At 37.7% G+C, this 27,717-nt stretch overlaps 1 pseudogene; it reads right to left on the reverse strand.

Moving 5' to 3' along the window:
• Positions 1 to 222: 222 nt before the first annotated feature.
• LOC101616194 lies at positions 223 to 23,391 on the reverse strand (annotated as a pseudogene).
• Positions 23,392 to 27,717: the final 4,326 nt, after the last annotated feature.

Consider the following 27,717-nt stretch of genomic DNA (forward strand, 5'->3'; position numbering starts at 1 on the left):
ATCACATATGAACCCTTAAAACAAGACTTGTCAATAATTCTGTAGCACAAGACTGTATTTCGTTGAAGATTTGGGAAAGAATACATGTGAAAATTATTTACTATGTGAAACAGGAAACAAGATTGCAAAAGTTACTCAGCAGTATTCTCACAAAATAGAGGAAAATATTTTCTGAATCTTTTCTCTTTTTTTTTTTTGATTATGAAATTTATTGTGTTTCCCCTCATGAAAATTTATGATCATGGCCTTTCCTTCTTGCCTTTGTACAGGGCCAAAAGAGACACATTAGGGGACTCCAGGAGTATCACCAACAGCATGACCTTTGCGACCAAATCCAGCAACCAGAACCTCATCGTTTTCCTCAATGAAGTTCAAGCAGCCATCATTGGGCACGAAAGCTGTGATCTTCTTGCCATTCTTGATGAGCTGGACACGGACACACTTCCGGATAGCAGAATTGGGCTGCTTAGCCTCAGCACCTACTTTCTCGAGCCCGATGCCCTGGGCGTGGGAAGCCCCACCGAAAGGGCTAGCCTTCAGGGCGGTGCCCAGGCGGGCCTTCTTGAACTGCTTGTCATACCACTTCTGATCGCGGCTGCGGAGCTTCCTGGCGGTACGAAGGCCGTGACACTTGCCCGTCCTGCCGGCGCCACAGGCTGCTGCGAAGGAGAGCTCTGAATCTTTTCTTATAAGCTATTTTGAAGTTGCCAGTAGGTCAATTTAAGACTAAAACCGTATTTCATGTTGTTCTCTTATGCATTGAAATTAATCAAATATGGCTGGGCATGGTGTTGCATGCCTTTAATCCCAGCACTTGGCAGGCAGAGGTAGGAGGATCACCATGAGTTCGAGGCCACCCTGAGACAACATAGAGAATTAAAGGTCAGCCTGAGCTAAAGTGAGACCCAACCACAAAAATCCAAAAAAAAAAAAAAAGAGTATTAATCAAATACTATTCATTATAAAAGGCCTGTGAAGAATCCTCACTGGAACAAATCCAGGGGAAGAAATGGTCGCATGACTGAACATCACCCTTCTTCAAGGTTTTCCCATCTTTAACAGTGAAATCTGGCTATAGTTTACTTTTATTCATTCTTGTTCACAAGTTCACCAAGTAGAATTTGCTAATATTTGCTGAAGTTCAGTTAATTATTATGTATAGATAAAAAAAATCACTACTATCTGCTGTAAAGAAGTTAGCATATATAATAGGTAGCACTATAGGAAATCAATGCTATTAACTGTGTCTAATTAATTACCCATGTATATCATATATATACTGAGGACCTTGCTATATAATTAATAACTAGGCCCTATAAACAAACTCTTGAAGATATATATATATGTGTGTGTGTGTGTGTGTGTGTGTGTGTGTGTATGTGTGTGTATAATCACATAAATGCATATTACAAAAATCATAAGTGGATTCTTCCAAAGTGTATCCTTATGATACTCTGAGGTGCATATGAGTTTCATATATGCCTTTATGCTTTACATTGAGTTCCAAATCAGCAGCATATGTTTAACATTACATGTTGAGGAAATTCCAAGTTTACATTCAATTCTTAAAGTAAACAAATGCTTAGAAACACATAAAATTCTTATAAACTGTCACTACACACTGTCACCTGTCATCATCCACATTTTAAAATTAACAGGCATGTATTCACTAAGTGGAGCAATCCCATGAAACCACACACAGATAGTTTGGAGAAGTGAATATAAATAATCTATGTAGATGAATGATGATAACAGAGAAGATAGTGAACCACATTTGGAAAGACTAGCTGGTCTCTTCCTGGTTTGTGGGCTTAGAAAGCCCTGGACTTTTCAAGATTCTAAACAGGGAAATGGGTTCTATGCGAGGTGGTCTTTTTAGTGTAATATAGGAAAGTCTCTGTGTCGGAACTAGTCAGTGTCCATTACAACCGTGGTGCATGCCATCCCAGCATTCCTGAAGTTATAAAGCGGCACCTCACATCCAAGTGTCTTCACTCTAGAGCATGATATCTACCATCCCAGACTGAGAAAGATTAAGTCGTACCTGATGTACCCACAACTGTCATAGCTTGCACTGTGCCTGCCTTCATAGCTAGGATGTTGCCAGAGGAAGACACCAGCCGGGTAGAACGTTTAAATACCTTGGCCTGAAATTCAAACACCAGTTATTCCAAAACTACCTTTCTAGTATGTATGAACAACTTGAGTACTCTCTTCCCTATGAAAGTAGACATGAAGTGCATCTTAATAATGTATTTTATGCCCCAGCCACTCTGGACAGTGGGGATGAGTTTATCCCTAAACTCTCTTCCCCAAATAATCCATCTTAAGCTTGGGGGCTGTTAGATCACCAGTACTCTGTCTCCTCTAGTGTGCGCGAAGCTGAGCCATCATTTTAGTAGTTACAAGATGTATTAGTCAGAGTCAAGAGTCTCCCCAAGAACCAATGAGCATACGCTATATAGGGGTTATTAGATTGCCTTACGCAATGCAGATTTGGTAGTCCAACAATGACTGTCTCCATAGTCATTGAGAAGTTTAGAAGCAGAGAATCTGGGCTGGAGAGATGACTTAGCGGTTAAGCGCTTGCCTGTGAAGCCTAAAGACCCTGGTTCAAGGCTCGATTCTCCAGGACCCACATTAGCCAGATGCACAAGGGGGCGCACGTGTCTGGAGTTTGTTTACAGTGGCTGGAGGCCCTGGCGCGCCCATTCTCTCTGTCTCTCTCTCTCTCTCTCTCTCTCTCTCTCTCTCTCTACCTCTTTCTCTCTCAAATAAATAAATAAAAATGATCAACAACAACAAAAAGGAGCAGAGAATCTGGTATCTGTTCCGACCATGAGACTGGAAGTCCTAGAAGTCACAACCTGACAGGAAAGTTTACTGCTCTTTGGTGCATGTTGGAAGGCCAAAGAAGCCAGGTTCCAATGTCAGCATAGGATGAAGACAATTGGTCTAGCAAAGGGGTAGACGAGTCACCAACAAAAAGATAAGGCAGATGAGCAAAGCAGTACATATTTTTCCCTCAGTTTTGTTTGGAACTGGGCCACCACTGGAAAGGCTGTCTAATCTGGGGGAGCATACTCCTCCTTCAGTTCATTCCAGAAATGCCCTCACAGACTGGTCCAGAGAGATGTCTCATAGCTGATTCTTTATCCGGTAAAGGTGAAAGATGGCACTAACTAAACAAACCTTTCTCGTACCTGTGCCTCATTTAAATTAGATAAAGCACAGACAGAAAAGATATTGTCTGCAAAGGTTTTGAAAGCCCAGTAGCACTGATTTCAAGGTGACTATGGACAATATATTTAAACCTTATGTGTCTCTGCTCCTTCCAGTTAAAATGCTGACCAGAATAGTTCCCACATTGTAGTGTTGATATTAAAATCACATGTACTAATACTTGTAAATATTCAAGACAGACTGTCATTCTTTAGTCACCGCATGACATTTGAGATCATAGTTTTCACTTTTATTATCATCATCATTATTGAACCTTATCAGAACTCAGCTGGAGAGTTTGTCATACGACCATTGGCTGTCCCACACTTTTTTTATTCTTAAATATGGTTTAATACTCTTCTCCATTTCTGTACATCACAACACCAAGAGTTCGCTGCTTACTCAGGCTCTTTCTACAGAGGCTATAGAGAATGCAAAGGCTATGTGTTGACCCCTTCATGTGTCTGTATGTGTAAGTTTAATGCATATCAGTATATATTGATACACACATCAATATATAATGCGATATATATCACCAAAGAGAACACATTGATTAAAGAAATACAAAAATTTGGCATCATTTCCAAATTTAAATAGTAAAAATAAAAACTCCAGTAGGAGCTGCATACCCTAAATGTATCATGTGAAACAATAAGCATATTCAAAAATGTAAATTTACATCCAATTTCTCTGGTCTTGTCATATCACATTAGACCCATTTACAATGGCAAAACCCTAAGGTACTGCTGGGAAGAAAGCATGTTTGCCTGCTCTTAGGTGTTCTGCAAACAAACAGTAAAGCCCAAAGCAAAAGCCTGTTCCAGGGATGCCGCCCATGCTGTTGAACACCACAGAAACTTTAAAGTAAACCCAATTGAAATTTTGAAAAAATGGAGGTAAAGAGACTTCAAATATCTAAGTCAAAGGTTATAGAACTTTATTGATTTTCAGTGGATTTTTTCCTCTTAAAAATGTGTGTGTGCTTTCAAACATACAGTTATGTAAATATAACCTTGAAAACGCATGTATCTGAAAGAGTCATGTTGAACATGTGCAAAGCAACTATTTCACATATGGTAGTCAGACAATTGGCTAGCTCCCATCAAAATGAATTTCTAATGGAGGAAATTTAAATGTTGAAAAAATCAAATAATAATAAATAAAAGGAATGAATTACAAAATTTTGGAATAAGGAAATTTGAGGAAATGAGTTTTACAAGGTGACAGAAAAATTCATTACTATGTTAGTTTAGATTTGCAGAGACTTTTGAAATGGTGAAGGGAGGACTTTGATAAATTCTCTCATCCATAAAAGTACTAATGTGTCAGAAAAAATGAACTTACCCAGAACTCTGTAAATAAATCAAGTGCTCATAATAAGGATAAGAACAACTGTTCTAGAAAAACTACAAACTTAGGTGAAAAACGTGGGCTTTATAAAAGCTTTATTTGATCTATTCCCATTGCCGTATCTTTAGAAATGCAATTGAATGTAACAATAAGATATTATTCACATCCACGAATATGACTATAAAAAAGATGGCAGACAATAGCCAGTGTTAGTGAGGATGTTGAGAAACACCCTGGGAAAATAAATTGGTACACTTCCTTCAGACAACAGTTTGGCTGTTTCTCAAAAGGTTGAATGCAACTTCTTCACAGGGCCAGCGTGGGCCACAGATAAAGTTCCAGGTCATCCTGGGCTAGGGTAAAACCTGCTTCAATAGCATAGACAACATAGAAAATTAACAAACAACTAAAAATAAACCTCTTAATTATTCTCAGGGCAGATATAATTCAGAATGTTCCCTTGTTTCCTTTGAGAAAACTGGGGACTCTAGAAATCATTTTCAAGGTCCCTTGCAGGGTTAACACTTTCTATAACTGCTATACCTGCTTCCTCAGCCTGCCTGCCCCTACTTCCTAGCCTTGTCTTCTCTTAGTCTTTGCACTTCCAACGTGCATATTAACAGTAGCTATTTAGAATTAAGATTTGGTAAGGAATTGGCAATTGTTCACACAGGAGAAACCATTGGCTCATTTCATTTCATCCCTATATCTAAATTTAAAAAAAAAAAAAAAAAGCCAAGCGTGGTGGTGCACGCCTTTAATCCCAGCACTCGGGAGGCAGAGGTAGGAGGATTGCTGTGAGTTCAAGGCCATCCCGAGACTTCATAGTGAATTCCAGGTTAGCCTGGGTTAGTGTGAGACCCTACCTCATAAAAAAAAAACCCAAAAAAAACAGGCAATCCACAGGTATATATGTAAATATATATCTTTATAATAAATGTACTAAAGTACTTGAAAAAAAGTTAAATGTAAAATTATGCCTTTACTTCCACTGCTAAGAATCTTCCCAAGAGAACTGAGAACACATTTCCTCATGAATAAATACCATTGACCATAGTGAAAAATTGAAAACTACCAATCAACTAGATAATAAACTAGATAGTTAGGAAAAATATGGAATGCCCATCCACATAGTGAAATATCCCTTAATATAAAATATTAAAGCCAGGCGTGGTGGCGCACGCCTTTAATCCCAGCACTCGGGAGGCAGAGGTAGGAGGATTGCCATGAGTTCAAGGCCACCCTGAGATGACAGAGTTAATTCCAGGTCAGCCTGGACCAGAGTGAGACCCTACCTCGAAAAACAAAACAAACAAACAAACAAAAAATTAATGCAAGCTGTGTCACAGAAGAACTTGAAAACTGGTTTATGCTGATGTGTAAACTGCTCAGAAAAGTTACCGATAATCACTGAATTCTCTCATTAGAACAACTAGATTTGGTGAAATGTAGGAAATACCTCATCAATATAGTTAACGCCAACAACAATAGGACTGGAAAATAGGACTCAGCAGTTGGAGGTGCTGTCTTGCCAAGGCTGCAGACCCCGGTTAGGTTCCCCATTCCTCACGTAAAGATCTGTGACTGGAGTTCTTTTGCAGTACTCCAGTGCTCCTTTCTCATCACTCTTTCACTCTCTTTCCTTTCTCACTCTCTCTCTCTTTTCCCCTCTGTTTGCAAATAAATAAATATTAAAGTGAATATTTTAAGTTAACCATCTTCCCAGAAATTAGTGCACACTTTTCTTGGTGAAGTTTTGAATGGATGTCCTACGTATCTGGCTCAACAGAAAGGCAAAATTTTGACTTCCAGTCATTTGCTACTTGTGGCATGAGCACAGGGGAAATTCCGAATTTTGTCTGGAGGAGATTTTAAAACCTTAGTTTTTAAAATGGCTGTTCTTTCAAAAGAGGTTTCGGGTTTGCTACATGACAGAAAGTCAAACATGTCTAAGGGTTGACATTAACCTTAGGAAGCAGAACATGGACAGTTTTGAAAAAAGAATTAGTTGATTGTCCATGGATAACTCTGTACAAATTCCACTGGCTGCCATACAGATTTCTTCTCTTTCTACATTGTAAGGAAGGAGGGATATGGTCAAAGATCAATATCTATATTAAAAGCAAAGAGAATTTGGTTATTTTTCATGGAAGCATTTAATCATTGAAGTTGAACCTAAGGAAAAGCCAAATTATAAAATGTCAGTTTCCCTTTTATTGCATGCTTGATATTTCACCCACGGAAGACAGGATCCTTGCAGACCTTCATAACTACTTAACAAGTTATTAAGAAATGTATTGTGGGGCTGGAGAGATGGCTTAGCGGTTAAGCACTTGCCTGTGAAGCCTAAGGACCCTGGTTCAAGGCTCGATTCCCCAGGACCCACGTTAGCCAGATGCAGAAGGGGGCGCATGTGTCTGGAGTTCCTTTGCAGTGGCTGGAGGCCCTGGCGTGCCCGTTCTCTCTCTCTCTCTTCTCTCTCTGCCTCTTTCTGTCTTTGTCTGTCACTGTCAAAATAAATAAATAAAAATAAACAAATTTTTTAAAGTAATGTATTGTGTATTAAGAACATATACTTGGGATGTAACTAAACAAAGATTTTACTGTTTGCCTTTGTTGAATTTCATCCTAATTAAGAAAGCTAAAAGGGATAAAGAGATGGCTTATTGGATAAGGAACTTGTCTGTGAAGCCTAAGGACCCAGGTTTGATTCCCCAGGACCCATGTAAGACAGATGCACAGGGCGCATGTGTCAGGACTTTGCTTGCAGAGGCTGGAGAACCTGGTGTGTCCACTCTCTACCTGCTTTTTCCCTCTCTTTCCTCTTTCTCTCTCTCAAATAAATAAATACAATTTAAAGAAAGAGACATAATATCATGCAAAAATGTAAAAAGTACATCAGATAGAGATTTTGTGAAAGATGTAAACAGGGAAGGAATACAGACAGTGATAGAGGTCAGGGGTCATGACATTCTTTTTTTTTTTTTTTTTGAGATAGGGTCTCCCTCTGGCCTGGGCTGACCTGGAATTAATTATATAGTTCCAGGGTGGCCTCAATTCATGGCCATCCTCCTACCTCTGCTTCCCAAGTGCTGGGATTCAAGATGTACGTGATAGTCTTTAGGGGATCCAAGGATGACTCAGAGACAAGGGGAGCTACATGACAGAAGGAAACGTTCAGCAGTTAAAACGCCTCCTATAGCTAAACGCAGCTATTCAACAGCTCCCTCAGCCCAGCCACCATGGCAGTAGAGTAATCCCCACCTATCTGCAGTTTCACTTTCTGCCATTCAAGTTTTCCAAGGTCAACAGTAGTCCAAAAATAGTAAGTGGAAAATTCTATAAATAAGCAATTCCTAAGTTTTAAATTGTGAATTTGCCGGTTAGATTAGGAGATTTCAGGCTGTCTCATCCATTCTGTCCAGGACATGAAGCTTCCCTTTGCCCTGCATCCCATCCCCATGGTGGGCACACTGCCTGCCACTTAGTAGCCATCCTGGTTATCGCATTACTTGTCACCGTGGAATGATGTTTGTGTTCAAGTAACTTTTACTGTACTTAGAAGTAGTCCCAAAGCACAATAAGATTGATGGTGATGATTCTAATATGCAAATAGCATCCATAAAGTGTTTCCTGTAAGTGAAAAGGTGAACGTTTTCAAACAATGGAGAAATGGAACAGTGTTCACTAGGGAAGCTTGTCTGTAAAACTGACAGTAAGAAAGTAATTCTGCTACTTTGACTTGTACTTCAAACTGCAAAAGCTATGTGCATAATTCCTGATACACACTTAGTTAAATGTGGAATGGCATACATTTCGTGGATGGGAGAACACAAACAGAAAATTTATTCAAAAGATAGTGATCAAGGAAGCACCCTGCCTTCATGAAGTCCTCAGCACAGAGTCCTCTGGGATATAGAACACCACACCTTCTGCTGCAAGGACAGGGTGGCGACGCAGACTTAGGGTGGGCTTGTCCTGAGAAGGCAAGCCCTCAACAAGAAGGCTGTACCTTTCAGGGCTGTTGGTGATGATACTGCCCCGAGCTCGCACTGCATTTGGTTAAGGAGAGAAGCTGCCCTCAGAGCAAATCTTTTGTAAAGATTCCCAAGAGAAGCCAGAGTCATTAAAGTGCAGAAGAAGGACCAGGGCATGAAACACATGTCAGATGAACAGTGACGCTATTGTGAGCAACATTCAGTTTAGGTGATGAAGGCACAGCAAAGAGCCCACACTCTCTCATAGTAAAAGCAACACTTATCTGTGTTCTGGTCATGTACTCTGAACGTGTTGGTGACAGCCATCTATTTATTGAGTGCTCTCTATAATGACTGAGCTTAGAGGTGAAAAAAAATGTATGAAGGAAGGAAAAATTTTAAGGTCATATTGATTTTAAAAAAATCAATGCATGGAGCCATCTTGAACATGTTTTCTATGAAAATGTGAAGGTTATAACCTTACTTCTAAACACAACCTTATTGCTTACAGCTCTCGACAAGAACATGATTAGCTTTATCGAGCTAAATACACCTGCCAGGGTTTGGGTTAGCTGTCAGTGCACAGGCTGATCTCGATGTGCTGATGAGCTCAAAATCACTCACTAAGTTGTAGTCAAGGAAATAAAGTCAGACACTATAAAATTCTGATGGAAGAATTTAAGGAATGCAGACATAAATGATTTGGAAGGCTTCTTGGGGATTTCTGGCAAATTTAGAATAATCACTTACATAGCAAGACCAGTTGGTAGAGAAGGATTTGTCAACATGCTTGACAATTAAAGGAGGAACATGCAAGAGGCTTCAAAAAGTGTCAACAGAGAAGAAATTGCATTATCTTTGGGAGATAGATATGGAAGGGGAAGATGATAAAGAAGCAATCAGGATGGACACTAATATGGGTATTTACAAAATTCACCAAAGTGCATTAAATGCTTATAATTAAGGCTGAAATTATGGCATAGAGTCCTCAAGTGAAGCAGGCCTGCAAAGTCACCTATTTTACTACTAGAAAATCATATCCTTTGCCATAACACTGAGGTGCAGGAAAGAGGAGACAACTTCTAATTACAGTGCTTTCTTTTTCCATTTTTGAAAGGAAAAATAATCTTTACCTATCAAAGATCTCCAACCATTGATATTATCATGGCTTGATGATGGCAAATCCCCCAAGGCAGATGATCCCACTTCCCATACGCTGTCAGATCAATAAAGAGCAAGGGTGCCCACCATCCACCTCACGTCGGCTCATTAGAAATTCATTGCTCCACCTCCTAGCCTCACAGCAGGGGCAAAAATAAATTGTATATGTATATAATTTGGTTTTACAAGGGAGGGTCTTGCTCTAGCCCAGGCCAACATGGAATTCACTATATAGTCTCAGGGTGGACTCATATCACAGTGGTCCTCCTACGTTGGCATCCCAGTGCTGAAATTAAAGGCATACACCAAGATATTTTGAGAGTGACATGCAATTTTATCAGACCACATGGTTTATTTTTTTCTAGTTTATTAATAGTTATTATGTTTTAATCTCTTAATGTGCCTAACTTAAACTTTGCCATAGGTATGTAAAATATATAGGTATAGAATAAAACATAATATTTATGGAGTAGGACATTATTTATAGTTTCAGGAATTCCCCAAGGTATTGAAACACATGGCTCCATGCATATGTGCAGAATACTGGAAGCCTTCCACTGAAAAGATATTCAAGTCCCTGATATTCTCCAATATTCTAAAACTACAGAATTACTGAAATGAGTTGTTCATCAGTGACTTGATCATTAATCTTCTTGTGTAAATGTTTCAGCCTCATAACTGCCAAACCAGATGAGGAAGTAAAGATGTTTTTGTTGTGAACCAGCAGACATATACATGTCTCCTAAGAACAAAATTATTAGCTAAGTGTTATCATTGGTAAAAATGACATCAAAAATAATTATCAGAAAAAAAAATGTGAGTGTAATATTTTACTAACAAACTTTGAGGGGCAAAAGATAGCACAGGAATATAGAAAGTGTAGGAAAACTGTAGGGTGAGAAAGAATCAAGGAATAGATTAATTTTGATAGGGATGACAAGCTCTGAATCAATTAAAAGGTAGGTAATATAGTCTGCATATTATCAAGTTTTATTCTCAACTAGTTAAAGGTAGAGAAACATTAATAAAGTCATAGTCATAGTTTAAGCCATTATTTACTTCAAGTCAGTATCATATCCAATTCCTTTTATTATTTATTTACACACTAGTGCAAGATAATTGGAGCTCAATGGCTAGTTATGACGGTGATGTTATGTGCATGGGGTGGTATATGTACGTGTAGGTGCTGATCCAGTGCCTCGTGCACCTGCCTGTGACAGCCAATGGATGAATGTGCCAGGTGGTCTTCCCAGTTACTCACTTATTTTCCTTTGCGAGCCCCAGGGGTTGTCTGGTCTTTGCTACCACCACTGAACCACTTCACCAACCCTCACAATGATTTTTGATTAGTTAATATTTTCATAAATGGTAATAATAGCTATAATTTATTGGTTGATGTCTACATGTCAGGCATACATTGTGTGGAACAATTTAAGAAATTTATCATAATTCTTATCACAAGTCCATTTCTAAAAGTCCAGCAGTAATTATCCTGATGAACATATACAGACTCTCAGGGTGAAAACATTAAAAGACCTATAATTAAACAGTTACAGGAAGGAATATTTAGGCTATAGTCACAACCCTTGGATTTGAGTGTGAAATGTCTTCAATTTCTAAAGAATCCTCAGGAATGATAGCATTCCTGATAGGAAGCTCAAACTTGTCCTCTTCATATGTCCTTGATTTAGAGAGCTCTACAGTCTGGTTTCAAGCCTTCGGTTTGTCTCTTCAGCGCAGACCTTGAATAGAACAGTCATTCACAATGGGATCATTAACTTCTTGGGATAAGGAGTTAGAGAGACAGCAAGCTAAAGACTTCGGTCCTGACCTGAGAAGGCCTGATAATTTGATAAACATTTACAAAAAGACTGACCTGCATAAAACTACAGGAAAGGGTTCTATGATCTTTAAAACACACTGTGAGATAGAGTTAATTCTCTAAAGATATACACAATAATTAGCCTGGCACTAGAGGAATGGAATGCAATGTTTAACAAAAGTGAAATGCTGAGAGCTGTCATTACAAAGAAATTCTGAAGTGTGGAATTGTGTTAGCCAAAGCAGATGGAGTTAATCATGCCATGTTGGAGATTTTTTTTTAACCTCCCCTTGAAATAATTAGCTATGAGACTATAAGTACATTTTTCATGTCAAATGGACAGTGGCTTCAAAGAAATTTGAGGACAGAACTACAAGAGAGTGGAAGACTGACTTCATGCAAGACAAAACATCAACATTTCTTATATAACCACAGAACATGTCACCAGGCACGAGGTGACTTTTCAAGTGGAAACGGCAGAACTAAAGTAGGTAGTTTGTTAAAATTGGAGGCAAAAAGAAATAAAGCTGATCTTGTCTAGCACCTTAAACCCTCACAGAATATTAGAGTCACTTTCAGTCTTCCGTTAACTCTAAATTCATAGAGCATGAGAAAAAGTGCCACAAAATTCCTAGAAATTGTACTTTAAATATCATATATACAAAATAAAAACTATAACCCTGATGTCTTTTGGTCTGTACTCCACACTTTGCCTCATAGTGACAAAGTTAGGGTATCAGAGAGTGTTTATAGCATTAATGTTATAGAAGCCACCCATTGTTTAGAGAGTGGTGTTGAGACAGGGATTCACTATATATTTCAGGCAGAACTTGAACTCTCAATTCTTCTCCCTTAGCCAGTGACATACTTGGATCCTAGGCATGCACCACTGTGGCCAGCTCAGCAGGAGTTCTCTTGTTCAAAGCTATCAAACTCTTATTAGGTTATTTAATCAACATGTCAGTTTTATGGCCTCTACTGCGGTCAACTTAAAATTTTTAGTAAGAACTCAGCAAGTTTTATGAGATTCAGTTGAATTTCTGTCATATTCTAGTTATATGAACAGAGCATAGTCACATTTCTAGTTTGGCCATATTAGAACTCTTTGATATAATAATGGCACATAATAATTATTGTAATTTTCTGATCAAAGCATTTTTCACATATTAACTTTACTCATTGTAATACTACCTCTTGAGGACAACTTGTTAATTCCTTATTTTACTAATAAAGAAGTTGAGGTGCACAGAGAGCATAAGTGACCCCATAACATCTCACAGCTAATAAGTTGCAGTGTGGAGACTGAAGTGGAGTTATTCTACCCTCCAGTCAATGCTCTCAACCACTGTGGCACATTAAACTCTGACAGCTGTACTAAATCCATTTAACTATGATCTATGCTTATGCTGTCCTCTGTTTCTTGGATCTCTCCAGAGGATTCTTCTAGGATGTGGATGACTATTCTGTGGAATCATCTTTTCCTCTCCCTCCAGAGTAATCCAAGTCATCATTATAAGAATGATATAACTTACACAAAGCCTCACTCAACTCAAGTTTCCTTTCTTCAATATCACGGAGTAAGATCTTCAAGACAGGGGTCTTGGTGGGGTGTAAACTCAATAGACATTTACCCAATTCAAATATACCTCATCCTGTATATCACACAATAAAAACACTCAGAGGAGCTATATCTAAGCCATGCTTACATAAAAAATGAGAATAGCGGCTGAAAAAAAAATTGTTAAAAACGTATAACCTAAAACCCTAACCTTAAAAAATGCCCTGAGCAAAGTTAGAAAGAATACTTAATGCTTTTTATATCCAGGGGCAAATCAATCATTTTGAACTCATGAAGGGAAGAAAAGTCCCATGATTTTTCCCCCCACATCTTGTTTTGATTTTTCCCCTGTTGTCTTATTGTCTATATAATGACATTCCTGAATTTTGAACACTATCATGCTCTCTCTGAATCCCCAGGGTCACTGCAGGATCATCTTTGTGTTCCAGCATGTTCTAGGTACAGAACTGGCCATGGGGCTGATGCACAACCACACAAGAAGTAGTGCCAGAAGAGTGAAGGCAGCTATGTCCTCACCAAGGGCTGCTCTCCCTTGCCATCGAGCCCTGCCACACCTACACACCTTCCACCTTAGTCTGGACTGTTAGTTTAGCCACAGTCTAGGGGAGGACACGTCATTCCCTACTTTGTCCCAGTTTCACAAGCTAAAGTTAATCACAGTTCTACCACTGGAATTTAAGCTTTGTAAGAAGGACTTACATTTTGCCTGTTTCCCACGTTGAGTGGCCCATTAGAATCTATCATTCAAAACTCAAACTTCAGCACATTTCTACTTTACTTTTTGGGCAGAATATTTCAATGCTAACTATTCAACTATGACCCGCCTTCTGGTATCACCCTGTTTTCATCCATGGCCTTGCATTGTGGGAGTTCTTTTGAGCCACATACATAATTCCCATCACTATTACCTGTTTATTATAGTGGTTAAAGGGTTTATTTCAGTGTACTGTTCAGAGGTGAAACCATAATGGTGGTGAAGACACAGCAGAACAGGCAGCAGCCTTCCTACATATTTTCATACACCAGAAGAGAGGGAGGGAACAGAAATGGCAAGCTGACTTTGAACATCCATTGTGTTGGACTAATGAGCCTTAAGGTCCCCCAAAAGTGACACATCTACTCCAGTGAAGTTCCTTCTCCCAAGGGTTCCAACAGCTGAAGACTCAGGAGGAGGGTCCAATCACAAACCCATGAGGCTATGTGGGACATTTTGCACTCAAACCACCACACGTGCCTCCTTATTCCTCCCTGTCTCTAGTGTGAGATTTCTTTCCTGCTCTGTGTTCCTTTCAGTAACGTTTCAGTTCCCAACTTTATTTCCAGTCAACTATGACCCATTCTTTCATGTGTACTGCAAATAACAAGCATCTAAGCCTCAAAAGGGTAAAGATGCTCACTTCCTCTTTTGTTTAATGTTCCCCCATGTAACTGGCATTATCACATTAACTGCCCCATAGTGAACACTTAAAATATTTTGCTGAAAAGAGAAAAGAAATGAGGCAGGTGAGAAGAAAGGCTGGCACTGGAACTTAAACTACTGGAACATAATTTAAAGAATAATAAAGAAAAATTAAGTGTTGGTAACAATTTTTGGTTTCTGAATTTGAAAAAAGTGTTTATATTTAGCATAGCTTAGATTGTGAGTGATATCATTTAGATCAACAATCATTTATTATGTACATTAATGATAGCTAAGATTTAAATGTCATTTAAAAATAGCAATATTTATTTAGAAAGAAAAACTCATAAAAAATTAATACTAAAGATAATATATGCAATATGGAGGAGAAAGGCAAGCCTACAGACATACATTCTTATATGCCAAAATGATGTAAAACTCTTGTTAATTGTGTCAAAATGAGCTACCTTACTACAAAGATAGCTACATACCTGAAATTTTGACATGGTCACAACTGAAGTAATAAAGGACAAAGGGAATGATGTCATAAGATGAAATTTTTGGTGCTGGAGAGATGGCTTAGTGGTTAACCGCTTGCCTATGAAGCCTGAGGACCCTAGTTCAAGGCTCAATTCCACAGGACCCACATTAGTCAGATGCACAAGGGGGCGCACGCATCTGCGGTTCCTTTGCAGTGGCTGGAAGCTCTGGTGCACCCATTCTCTCCCTCCCTCTCTCTCTCTCTCTCTCCTTCTTTCTCTCTATCTGTTGCTCTCAAATAAATAAATTAATAAATAAACAAAAAGATAAAGTTTAACCACACAAGGTATTCATATTTTAAATTAGCAAAAGGTTGTGGTATTATGTAGTATCATTTTATGTGGTAACAAAAGAAAAATCATGAATGTAGTGTTTGTTTTTCCAAAGGAACTAAAATAAATTGTTTTGTGGGTTTATTATATTTTCTTCATTGAAAATGCACAGTCACTAACATGCATTATACTTACACATTGAAAAGAGATGGATGGACATGAGGGAAGGTAATAGAATCAACAGTCAGATGTATGCTTTTAGCACATTGATTTTTCTGAAAAATAGATAATTTATAAGTACCTGTGTATTAATGTTGTTTTTAACCAATTGGAGTATTTTTAATGAAGTGCCAAAAAAGCATTTTACCATTTATATTTTAGTAATTTTAGAAACCAAGCAATGTCTTTGTATGTCACCTATAATATTTTCTTCACAAAATAAATTACATCATCTTTATATGCATAGAAAATGTAACACAAATTCAGGAGCGTTTTGTTCACTTTATATGGCCATGAATTAAAGTAATGTTATAAGAGGAATATTCTGGATGGGAAATACCTCCTTCTCTGATGATTTAAAATCCTCTCAACACTCTGCCATTCAGGCCACTGGCTGTACTGATCTATTTCACTTGTTCTCATGGCAAGTAGAGAAATAAAATCGGAAACTATTTGAGCCAAATAATTTCATTGGAAGTAATGCACTTCAATTGAGGTTGTTGAATCTCTCCAGAAATTAAAATACACCTTAATTTAATATCCAAAGAACTGACCTCTTGAGTTTTCATTAATTTTTCTTCACTGACATGAATTAGTCTTCCCACCATTTTCCAGTTAGTAATTTGTGTTCTTTCCCGAAGAGGAATTTTCCATGCACACCACATAAAGCTATCCATCAACTTCTTCCCATGCCTAGGGTTTGATTCATTTTACCAACACCAATTTTTGTTGGAAGCCAATCAGAAAGCTAGGGAAACTACAAATGGAAAAGATATGGAATGTCAACCAGTATATCTTCCTGCAAACAGAATTACTTATAGTTTATTTTGCCTATTATGTCTGACGACATGACAATAACACTGTTATCCTACAGTGAGAACATTTTCTTTGTTTAATAGTTAATATAAATAATGTTCAGTTTTATGTTTTCTCATTTCCCAGAGTTGGAGGACAAAACGAAGAGAAATATTTTGGCAACACAATTCTCCTCCCATTCCCTGTGTATGCCAAGACTTTTCTTTGGAGCTCTAGAACATTAACTCATTGCTGACTGGGGCATAGTAAGTTAAGTAAAGGCTAGGTTCCTCATCAGGAAAGATAAAGGAACAATTATTTGCCATTTGCTAGAGAAGACAGGAAAGAAAGTTATCCAAAATGTGTTTGCCTTTTTCACTTGAAACAGAAAATAACCAGCATCAACATCCTACATATTATTACTTTTCTGTCTGTAAGTTTCCTTGTCCTCAACTCCCAAATCTCACTCAAATATTCAGCAAATATACAAACAATTCATAGTATGTGGGTGGCATTGTCCTCTACCCATGGTTTTCCAAGTTGAAATTCAACAATCTCCTTCATCTGGTGTGTGGAGGCAGACATGGCAAATACCACTGACTGCTTTCTAAAAGTTGATTTGAGAAGGAATGCACATGATTCAGAGAAGACCTAGAGACACATCATCCATAGGACCACCAAAAGACTATAGAAAGTAATTGTTGAATTTTGACATGAGTCACATTGCAGGTTGAAGTTTATTAGTCCTCCCAGATGAGAATAGATGGAATAGATTATGAAAAAAAAAACAAAACAACTATCAGTCAGTGAGTGAGTGTAGCATGTTTAGCCAATAGTTCTGAATCATAGGATATGATAGGATACATGGTATATGCTCTTTAATTTTTATTCAGAAAAGACTGACCAGGGGCTGGGGAGATAGGTCAATAGATAAAGTACTTGCTGCTCTAGCCTGAGTACCCAAATTCAGTGTTAGGATCCCAAGTAAAATGAGTACAGGATGGGAACAATTGTCCTATTTTAGAGTGATTTGTTACAACCAGTAGCAATTTACACACACACACACACACACACACACACACACACACGTGTGTATTGTGTATGTGGGTGTATATGGGTGTGTGTGCTGTCTTACATGGTAGTACCACTGTGATAACATGATCAAAAAACTTCAAAGATACTTTAACTGAGAAGTCCACAAGGTGCTGTGAAAAAGTCTGCATAGTCTGGAGAATCTACAAGGGTAGGTTCCTCACCAGGGATAGGTTAAGCAGTAGTCTAGAACAGACTGAAAGAAACTCGTGTTTATCCTTTTATTCACTTTGGTGCTTGTAGCAGATACCTTCAGATACGTTGAGATGAACTTACAGACCCAGCACAGTTATGGAGGAAGGGATATTTATTGAAGCTTACAGATCCAGGGAAAGTTCCACAAAGGCAGAAGAAACTGACCTGCCTTCACAGGCCCAAGCAAAGAGAGAGGAAGCACCAGCCAAAGGCCAAAAGCCACACAGCACAGCACCAGTGCAGGAACCCCAGCTAGGCACACTTTGCAGATCTTTAGATTGAAATCTCAAACCCACCACACCTTCAGGTCCTCCAAGTGACACTGCCTCCAGCCAGGTGGCTGCAGATGCAAATTACAAAGTAATATAACACTGAATATACTGGGGCCATATATTCAAACTACCATAGTGCTCCATCTAGGCAAGAAGTAAAGATGAAGGCAGAGGTATGAGACATCTGCCAAGGCATTTCAGACACCCAACATACAGTGTCTCTGCAGAAGCTGCGATTCATCTATTCAATACATCTAAAGACATCTCTGTCCAGTCATGAACAGACCATTTACTACTGCAGAGCTCACACTGCAATGACCACATAAGGTAACGAAGAAAATCTTTGCAGACTTCATTCAGATGATTCAATACATAAAAATTACCAATAACAGCAAACCCTAAGGGTTACCACATGATACTAATTACAATGTTTAGATTTTAAGAAAAATTATGAAGTCTTTCAAGAAGCAGGGAATTATGGCCTGTACATAGGGAGCAATCACCAACAGAAAGTGTCCATGTGAAAACCACACTGGATTTATTAGGCAAAGACTACATAAAAGTTACAAGTATGGGGTTGGAGAGATGGCTTAGCGGTTAAGCGCTTGCCTGTGAAGCCTAAGGACCCCGGTTCGAGGCTCCGTTCCCCAGGTCCCACGTTAGCCAGATGCACAAGGGGGCACACGCATCTGGAGTTCGTCTGCAGTGGCTGGAGGCCCTGGCATGCCCATTCTCTCTCTCTCTTTCTCTCTCTCTGCCTCTTTCTCTGTCTGTCGCTCTCAAATAAGTAAATAAAAATAAACCCCCCAAAAAATTTTTTTTAAAAAAGTTACAAGTATGTTCAAACAACTAAAATCATGTTTAAAGAATTAAACTGCATTATAAGAATGATGTTCTGTCAAAAAGAATAACCAGGGCTGGAGAGATGGTTCAGTGGTTAAGGCCTTGGCTGCAAAAACCTAAGGACTCGGCTTCAAGTCCCAAGTACTCACATGAGCCAGATGCACAAGGTGGCATATGGGTCTGGAGTTTGTTTTCAGTGACGAGAGGTCCTGGTGTGCCCATTTTCTCTCTCTCTCTCTCTCTCTCTCTCTCTCTCTCTCTCTCTCTCTCTCTCTCTCTGTGCCTCTTTATATCTCCAATAAATAAATAAATAAAATATAAAAATAATAACAAGATGTAGATAGAATGCATTTTACAAAAAAGGAGCTAATGAGAAAATTTGTACAATAACTATCTATATTGAAGACTAACTCAGAAGATTTGTACTAGCTGAATGGGGGAGATAAAATCAGATAATATGGATATGGTCAGTAAACACTAGTCACTCTAAAGGATAAAAGGAAAAGTGGGAAGGCAAATGAATGGAGCTCCAGCATCTTGTAGGAATCCTTCTAACACAAGATCATATTCACTGTATTATCATTTCCCATTGACTGAAATAAAACTATGTCAGTGTTAGTGACTTTAAGTAGCACAGTTTTATCTTTCATCCCTAGATGTCAGTGTGTTCAATTAACTAAGATGAAGGCACCCACAGGGCAGTGTTCCTGCCACAGCTGTAGGCCGTAGTGTGCACTTGTCTCCTGCAGCTTTCCGAGGCTGTGGCGCCACTTCCTGCCTGTCATGTTGGATCTCTCACTCTGGATATGGTGTGCCTCTCTCTTTTCCATTTATAAAGACTCTTATAAGTAAGTGGCCTCCACACAGGTAATCCCAGGTAAGGTCTACTTTTTAAAATCCCTCACTTACATCTTCAAAGTCCTCACTATCACATGAATGAACTTTAATGACTAATACCTGAACTTTTTTTTTTCCCCCGGGGTCATTTTGCTGCTTGTTCATTGCATAAAGAAAGTCACTGGGAGAGTAAAAAGCAGAAAAAAGTCAAAGTAAATTATAGTTGTAAACTTCTCACATTTGAAGAAAATCTTTAACCTAGAGACCCAAAATTTTAAAAAGCTCCCAGAGTTAGAAAGTCAAAGAGCTGTACACATAGACACGTAATGACCAAGCAATCAAGGAGGGATAGTATGAAAGTTACATGAGAAAAATGAATCAGCCCACACAAGGCAATATCAATAAGAATAAAGATTCGCTTGAAACCAGGAAGACTAGAAAGCAATGGAATGAAACATTCAAAGTACTGAAAGCAAAACATTATTGACCAAGATACTTAATATAACTTTTTGTTATATCTAACGAAAGCATCTTTCAAAAATAAAGGAGAAGGTAAAACACCCTCAGATCCAAAACCAAAAGTCTCACATGAGTAAACACTTCATTCTTCCACAGAGAAGTAGAAGTACTAGCTTCTTGGATTGTATAGAATTGAGAATAAACCATATATATATATATATATATATATATACATATATATGTATATATATAATATCATATATATAAATACATATTTATATCTATTCATATAATAAGATTAAGTTGATATTGACCTAGATTAAGATATTAGTTTTCATTCATACAATCAGCTAGAGAAGGAAAACTGTAGTTTAACATTACAAAATACTGTATTAGAAATTCTCAACATAAGCGAAACCAGTTATATAAAAACAGAACACCAAGAACAAATTGAAAAGTAGAACATGAAAATTAACAGCAAATACAAAACATAAATTCTAATTCGCCATTAGTTATATTACATTTAAAGCCAGAGACAGGTACTGACAGACTAGTTGTTTATAATGGTCCAACAGCATGATTTCTAAAAGTACAGACTAAGCTTAATGATAAAAATGGTTGGAAGTCAAATAAGAGGAAAATGTGTATGATTTCAACAGTGACCTCCAGAGAGCAGAAGTGGTTACAACACAGGGAGAAATATATGCCCTTAAAGAAACATTGTTACTAAGCACATGGCAACTTTTCTATTTGTGAAACACTAATGTATCCAGTGATAAAAATAAAGCATGATACAGTTTCAAGGATTAAAAAAAAAAACTAAAGTGTAAAAGCTGATAAAAATCAAAACAGAAATAGGTAATTCAACATTAATAGAGGCATCTCAGTAATGCATAACATTAGTACAAAGAAAATAAAGCACCTAAGCAGCAATACAGGCATCTAGACTTCACAGCTACCTATTAAACTTTTAGCCCCCAAATAGTGGCATGCACATTTGTTCTTTTAGTTCATTTATATCATTCTTCAGCACAGCAAATATTGGAATGCTTAAAAATCCATGTATGTTTTTTTTTTTAAAAAAAGAGCTAAAGTAATAAAAATTAAGGTAAGTATGTGTCAATTTTAAAAAAAGTTTTGGTAAAAGCACAAATTTTGGAAAACCAGGATATCCCTAAATAAACTACGAATTTGATAAGTATCCATAAGTAAAAACTTACTATATTTAGATGAATTAAAATGAAACTATAAATACCAATATTTACAAAACACACATTGCTTTTCCAGGTAAATTTATAACTTCAAGCGCCTCATTAAAATATAAACTAAAATCAATAACCTAAATACCTGGCTAATGAAACTAGAAAAAGTCCAAGTTAAGCCTGTTTGTCATTGAAGGAAGAAAGTACCAATGTAAGAGCATGAATAAATGATATGAAATATAGATAATCAGTAGAGAGCATCAATAAAGTCAGAAGTTTATTCTTTGATATAATCAGTAGTGTTAACAAACTGTTGGGTGAGAATGAAGAGAAGAAGAAAGAGAGGAGAAGGAGAAAAATATGAGGAGGAAGAGGAAGAGCAGGAGAGAAATAGAGATAGAGAAGACAAATGGGGTAAAAGACATGACAAGGTACAAGAAAAAAAAAACTGCATGTCGATAGTCCTTATTAATGGGATTAAAGCATCCTAAAACCTGACTGGGCATGGTGATCATGCCAGCACTCAAGAGGAAGAAGCAGGAGGATTCTTAAAGAACACAAGCACCCTGGGCTGTACAGTGAGCCTACAGACCATGCAGGACTACCGGTCTTGGGATCAGTTCCAGTTGGCCATGTTCTACTCATTTTTTATTGTTGTTAGATTTGGCTTACTGCCTTTTTTGTTTGTTTTTGTTTTTGTTAAAAACGTTTGTTGGGGCTGGAGAGATGGCTTAGCGGTTAAGCGCTTGCCTGTGAAGCCTAAGGACCCCGGTTCGAGGCTCGGTTCCCCAGGTCCCACATTAGCCAGATTCACAAGGGGGCGCACGCGTCTGGAGTTGGTTTGCAGAGGCTGGAAGCCCTGGCGCGCCCATTCTCTCTCCCTCTGTCTGTCTTTCTCTCTGTGTCTGTCACTCTCAAATAAATAAAATAAAATAAATTTTAAAAAAAAAGAAAAAAAAAACGTTTGTTGTTCTTTTTGAGACAATGTCTTACTATGTATCCCTGGATGGTCTGAGCTCTTTGGAAAATACTCAAGAAAAGCATAAATGCAATTAATGTATGGCCTAGAAATTCTACTCTTAATTATAGCCCACTAACCAATAAAAATAAATGTTTGTAATATTATCTGTAATGGCCAAAAAGTAAAATCAGCACAATATTTTATCAGCTGACAAAGAAATATGGTTAGAGAGAGAGAGAGGAGGAGAGAATGGGTGCACCACGGAATCTAGATACTGCAAACAAACTCCAGATACATGTGCCACTTTTTGCATCTTGCTTTCATGGGTACTGGGAAATCAAACCTGGGTCCCCAGGCTTTGCTGGCAAGCACCTTAACTGCTAAGCCATCTCTCTAGCCCAAGGGGAAAAAATAATGAATGTATATATGCAGCAAACATTGTGAGTCTTGAAAGAATTGCTATCAATTATTTAAAAAATCACAAAATATTACATATAATGATACATTTTATAAGATGGCATAAAGAGCCTAATTTAGAAACTCCAAGTCTAGGTTAGTAATCTTTAGGAACTGTACAGGTGGTATTTGAACAGAATAGGGAGGGCATACAGACCAGTCCACAATATTTGCCCTCCAAAATCAGTGTCTTTTCTCAGGCATAGCACATTCTTTTGTGTGTGGCCCACTGAGTTTAATCTGGGTTGCCTGCATGGGCACTGTTGGGACATTACTGACCAGAGCACTCAGGTCATGTCAATACACAAAATATCTGCTGCTCCTCCAGCCAGCTTTACCTGTCTAAAACCTCTCAGGGAGGGATGACAGCCTCTTGCTCTACTCCACTGTCCATGAAAGAATGTTTCTGGACAGGCCCTCGCACAAGAAATCAAGTGATATCAAAGTTGAAGAAGAATTAATTGGAAAGAAGGAGTTCCATGGAAGGGGGACAAGTAGAGAGGGCTCAAGAGAAGGTAATGGGAGGGAAAGGGAGAGAGAGAGAGAGAGAGAGAGAGAGAGAGAGAGAGAGAGAGAGAGAGAGAGAGAGGGATGGGGAGAGAGAGAGGGATGGGGAGAGAGAGAGGGAGGGAATTGGTAATCCAGGGCCTCAGCCACTGAAATCGAACTCCAGATGCTTTCCCCACCTAGTGGGTATGTGCAACCTTGCACTTACCTCACCCTTAACAAATCAGCCATGTCTCCAGCGCAGTCAATAAATTTTAATAGAAGAGGATTTACTCATACCAACAATCACCTAGCCAAGTCTCATTAATTAAACTGCCATTTAGATAAAAAGAATAATTCATGAAGAGGTCAAGTTTAATCATGCTTCTTTCAATCTGTGTTTAACTTTCACATTAGAGCATATAGTAGACCTGATGAGATTAGAGATTTTAGTTCCTGTTTAAAAAAAATAGTTTGCGGCTGAAGAGATTTCTTAGCTACTAAAGTGCTTGCCCATGAAGCTAAGGATCCAGGTTCAATTCCCCAAAACCCACTTAAGCCAGATGATGCACGTGATGGCACATGTGTCTTGAAGTTTTCTACAGTAGCTAGAGGCTGTGGCACACCCATTCTCTTTTCCTCTTTCCTTCTCTTAAATAAAAAATAAGTAAATTAAAAAAAAATTAATGACTGTGACAATTTTCATCTCCTACTGAATTTATTCTTCTAAGATAAGCTATCTAACATGGGTTCATTTTGTTAGGATACCCTCCTTACTATTTTCTTTTAGATAATTTCTGACTTCCTAGAGTATTGGAATAAGCCACAGACAAGGATTGCCTTTATGCATGAGCAATCCAGCAAGTTTTAATAATCAATATAATCAGCATCATCACATGAATTAGATAATTGCTCAGCAATTACTGATATTTGTATAGAAAATTAACTTATGTCTTTGTCAAACAAATATATGCCCTTTAAATAACCTCTTCCCAAGCAATAATGTGGGATATGTCTACCTATCAAGGGAAAAATAAATGAGGTTAAAATAAATATTTTTTATTAAGTTAACTGTGAATTTTCTTAATAGTCCAAGTAAACTTGGTACTTCTGACTTCCAGCTGTGTAGATCCTGTCTGTATTTTTTTTTTTTTTTGAGTGATTCTCTTTCTGGTTCACATTGGGAACATAAACCTAGGATATGCTCTTCACATTGGAGATTATCAGTGTTGGACTGAAATTAAGTGCATAAAGGGTTACTAGCCGGTTCATTAGAGATGATGGTGTAATGTTTCTTGAACTCATAAACTACATTTACTGTGAAGCCAGATCTTCAGAGACTTTCTGATCCCCAAGGTTTCCTATGGCAACAGAGATGATCTTGTCGTTTTGCAATTTATAGACTGAAGTAAGACCCAGGCCAAGCACGTGCTTGAGAAAGTGAGCGGATGCACAGAGCATGCAGAACAAATTCCACTCCAAAATAAACGTACTGCAAGTGCCTAAAATTACAGTCTTTATCTCTAAGGCAGGTGTTTCAAAATTGGAGTGGTCCCAAATTCTTTTTTTTTTTTTTTTCTTTTTGGCTATTGTTTTTCTACAAGAAGTTGAAAAGGATGTTAAAGATAAGGCAGGTGTTAAGATAAGATTCCTCACTGGGAATGACTCATCAACAGCCAATCAGGGATTTTATATCTGTGAACACGAGAAGGGTGGTGCCTTGGCATGCTTATGAAAGAAAACTCCCTTTAATTTAAGTGAAACAGATATTTTTAAATCAAAGTTTAAAAGGGGAAAATCTCCCCATAGCCATTTGCACTAATTAAATTAAAACAAATCTCTTCCTGTGCCACTATAAAGTTAGCAGTTCTAGCTTTGCTATTGCATTAAGGGATGTAGCCTGAATATGTAACAATTTATTGGATGATAGCCTAAGTCACATGTAAAGATGAATTTTTTAAAATGAAATGTGTTCAGAAGTGAATGAATTATCAGCAGAAGGGAGCCGTAGGCAGAGTTCAAGATGCTCAACATCACAGCATTTTCCTAGGAAGCAAGTGGATTAGTAGATGCTATCTAGAGAGAAACTCAGTAACCTCTGTCATTCACCTCTGCTGGGAATTAGAGCATGTAACCACTGCCCTTGTGAACATGTGAACATTTTTCACTCCCTTAGGTCATTGACTCCGACTCAGGGGTCCAATTTTCCTTTCATTCATTAAGTACATTGGGAAGCAGAGTTCCTAACCCTTTCCAATCTAAATGGGGAACAATCACGTCCCTGCACAATCAGTGGCCCGTGAGCAGGGACCTTCACGTGTCACTCTGCTCTCACAGTGACGCAGGCTTCTAACAATTGGAGGATATTAACTCAAAAACCTGTTTTCTAATTGGAGGAGCTCAAGGGAGTTCTGATACATGAACTTGTATAAACTGGAAGCTAGTACATGTGCCTTTCCAATTATTCTGTTCAAATTAGGGGAGAAGGCATGGCTAATCTCAGACAGCACATTTCAGAAATTATTTCAGCTATGAAGCTTGGAAAAACAAACTAGGTGAAAATTCTTTGGACAATTTAAAAAGGCCTAATCTTGTTCCTCATCAAAACATACCATAAATTTAGAAAAAAAAATGTTCATTATGTCAAAATAAGCACTTTTGATAATTTATGGAGACTTATTTTCCTTCACTAGATCAACTGAAAAAGCTGCAACTCTCTCCAACTGATTATTGAAAATTTACTAGACTTTTCTCATTTTCCTCTAAGTGGATTTTTTTAAAGACATAAATTATTGATTTGTTATTGTTACAGTCAAACCGTTGTCTTTCTATTTAGTAAGACACTAACAAGTCTGTGTTTGCTCAGATCATCCAGGAACAACTGACTACATTATTCCAGTTCATCAGTTCACATTCAAAAGGCCAAAAGATATATATCAAACAGGGCTTTCTAGGCATTGCCCAGATGCACTCTGGCACTTCGTCTGGACAAATGAGAGGGAAATCCTCAGTATTCATTGCCATTTCCTCTTTCCTCACAGGGGAACTGTACATTTGTGTGCATTTATGTGTGTTGTGGGGAGTGTTGTGCGAACTGTGTGTGTGAGATCACATGAGCAGATGGAGACTATTCATTGATTAAACTGCCACTTAGATAAAAGGGATCATGCATGAAGAGTACAAGTTTAAGCATGGTTCTTTAAATTTGTGACTTTCACAAGGGAAAATTTCATTAATAAAATATTTTTACACTACCACCTAGGAATACCTATTTAATGTATACCATAGATGAATATATAAATGAAACAAAAATGGATTTTTAAGAGCTCCAGCACACATAAACCTAGTAGTGTCTGCAATGACAAAGTAGTGTCATAAAGTCAGTTCCTGAATTAATGCATTTACTGAGCCAGTTGTTAAAGGATGCCTTTTTACATGTAGGAATGGGATAACTAAGTATTCATTTACTTGTAATCGATTTAAATTATACATTGTATGTGAAGTCTTATAAAACATACATACACACACACATTTGTGCATATGTGTATGTGCTTGTGTGTGTGTATTGGGCAATTAGTCCTGTAAAAATAGCTTAGTGGTCATAGAATTTTGAAAAAGGAAAGATCTGTATTATTTATTTCCTTATTTTTTCTAAACATATTTATAGTTTGTTACATACTACAGTTGCCAATTTCTAAGTTTGATAAGAGCACACAGTATACGTTTTCACATGCCCATATCAAGAACTCATACTATCCTTTAATTTGTTCAACATAATAATAATAATAATAATAATAATAATTACAAGTGGTTTATTGACATCTTTCATTTTTTATGTATTTCAGTAATTGTCTTTTCTTGTTCATCACTTATATCTTTTGAGTTACATTTATTTCCCATCTGGTTTTACCAGAGCTTTTTCCTAGAATCAACTTGAAATAATTGTATGCTGCCGTTTATTTTTTCAAGGTTTCTCTACAACTAAAGAACACATTCTAAATAAAATTTCTCACTGTTTTCTATCATAGGATAAGTAATAATTAAAAGATAATCCAGTAAGGGTTGGCCTCTAATAATGTGTGTGTGAGAGAGAAATATATAGAGAGAGGGAGGATTATAAAAGTAAATTATAACCAGAATTTGTGGTGGAAGAAACTAAACGGTCACTTACTTGAACAGACATCATGGCAATCTCTTCTGAAACTCTTCGTGATTCTTATTTAAAGATCCAGCAGTCATTGCTTCATTACACCTTCGTATTTATTTACACAAATAATCCAAAAACCTATGTACACAGAAACTTAAAAATGTTATTGCAGCCTTATTTATCATTGCCAAAATGTGGAAACAACCAGAACTTCTTTCAGAGAGTGAATGGAACATAACTCAGCAGTAAAATGCAATGAACTACAGAGCTATAAAACAACATGGAGGAGTCTTGATGCAAGTTACTAAGTAAAAGAAGCCAAGGTAAACAAGGTAAACGCATGTGCTTCATGTCAATGGCATGACATCAGGGAAGGAAAAGCTATGAGCCCTATAAAAAAAAAAGATCAATGTTTGCTGGGGGTTGGGGGG

The sequence above is a fragment of the Jaculus jaculus genome, chromosome 16 (assembly GCF_020740685.1).
Source record: "Jaculus jaculus isolate mJacJac1 chromosome 16, mJacJac1.mat.Y.cur, whole genome shotgun sequence".
Taxonomy (NCBI): Eukaryota; Metazoa; Chordata; class Mammalia; order Rodentia; family Dipodidae; genus Jaculus; species Jaculus jaculus.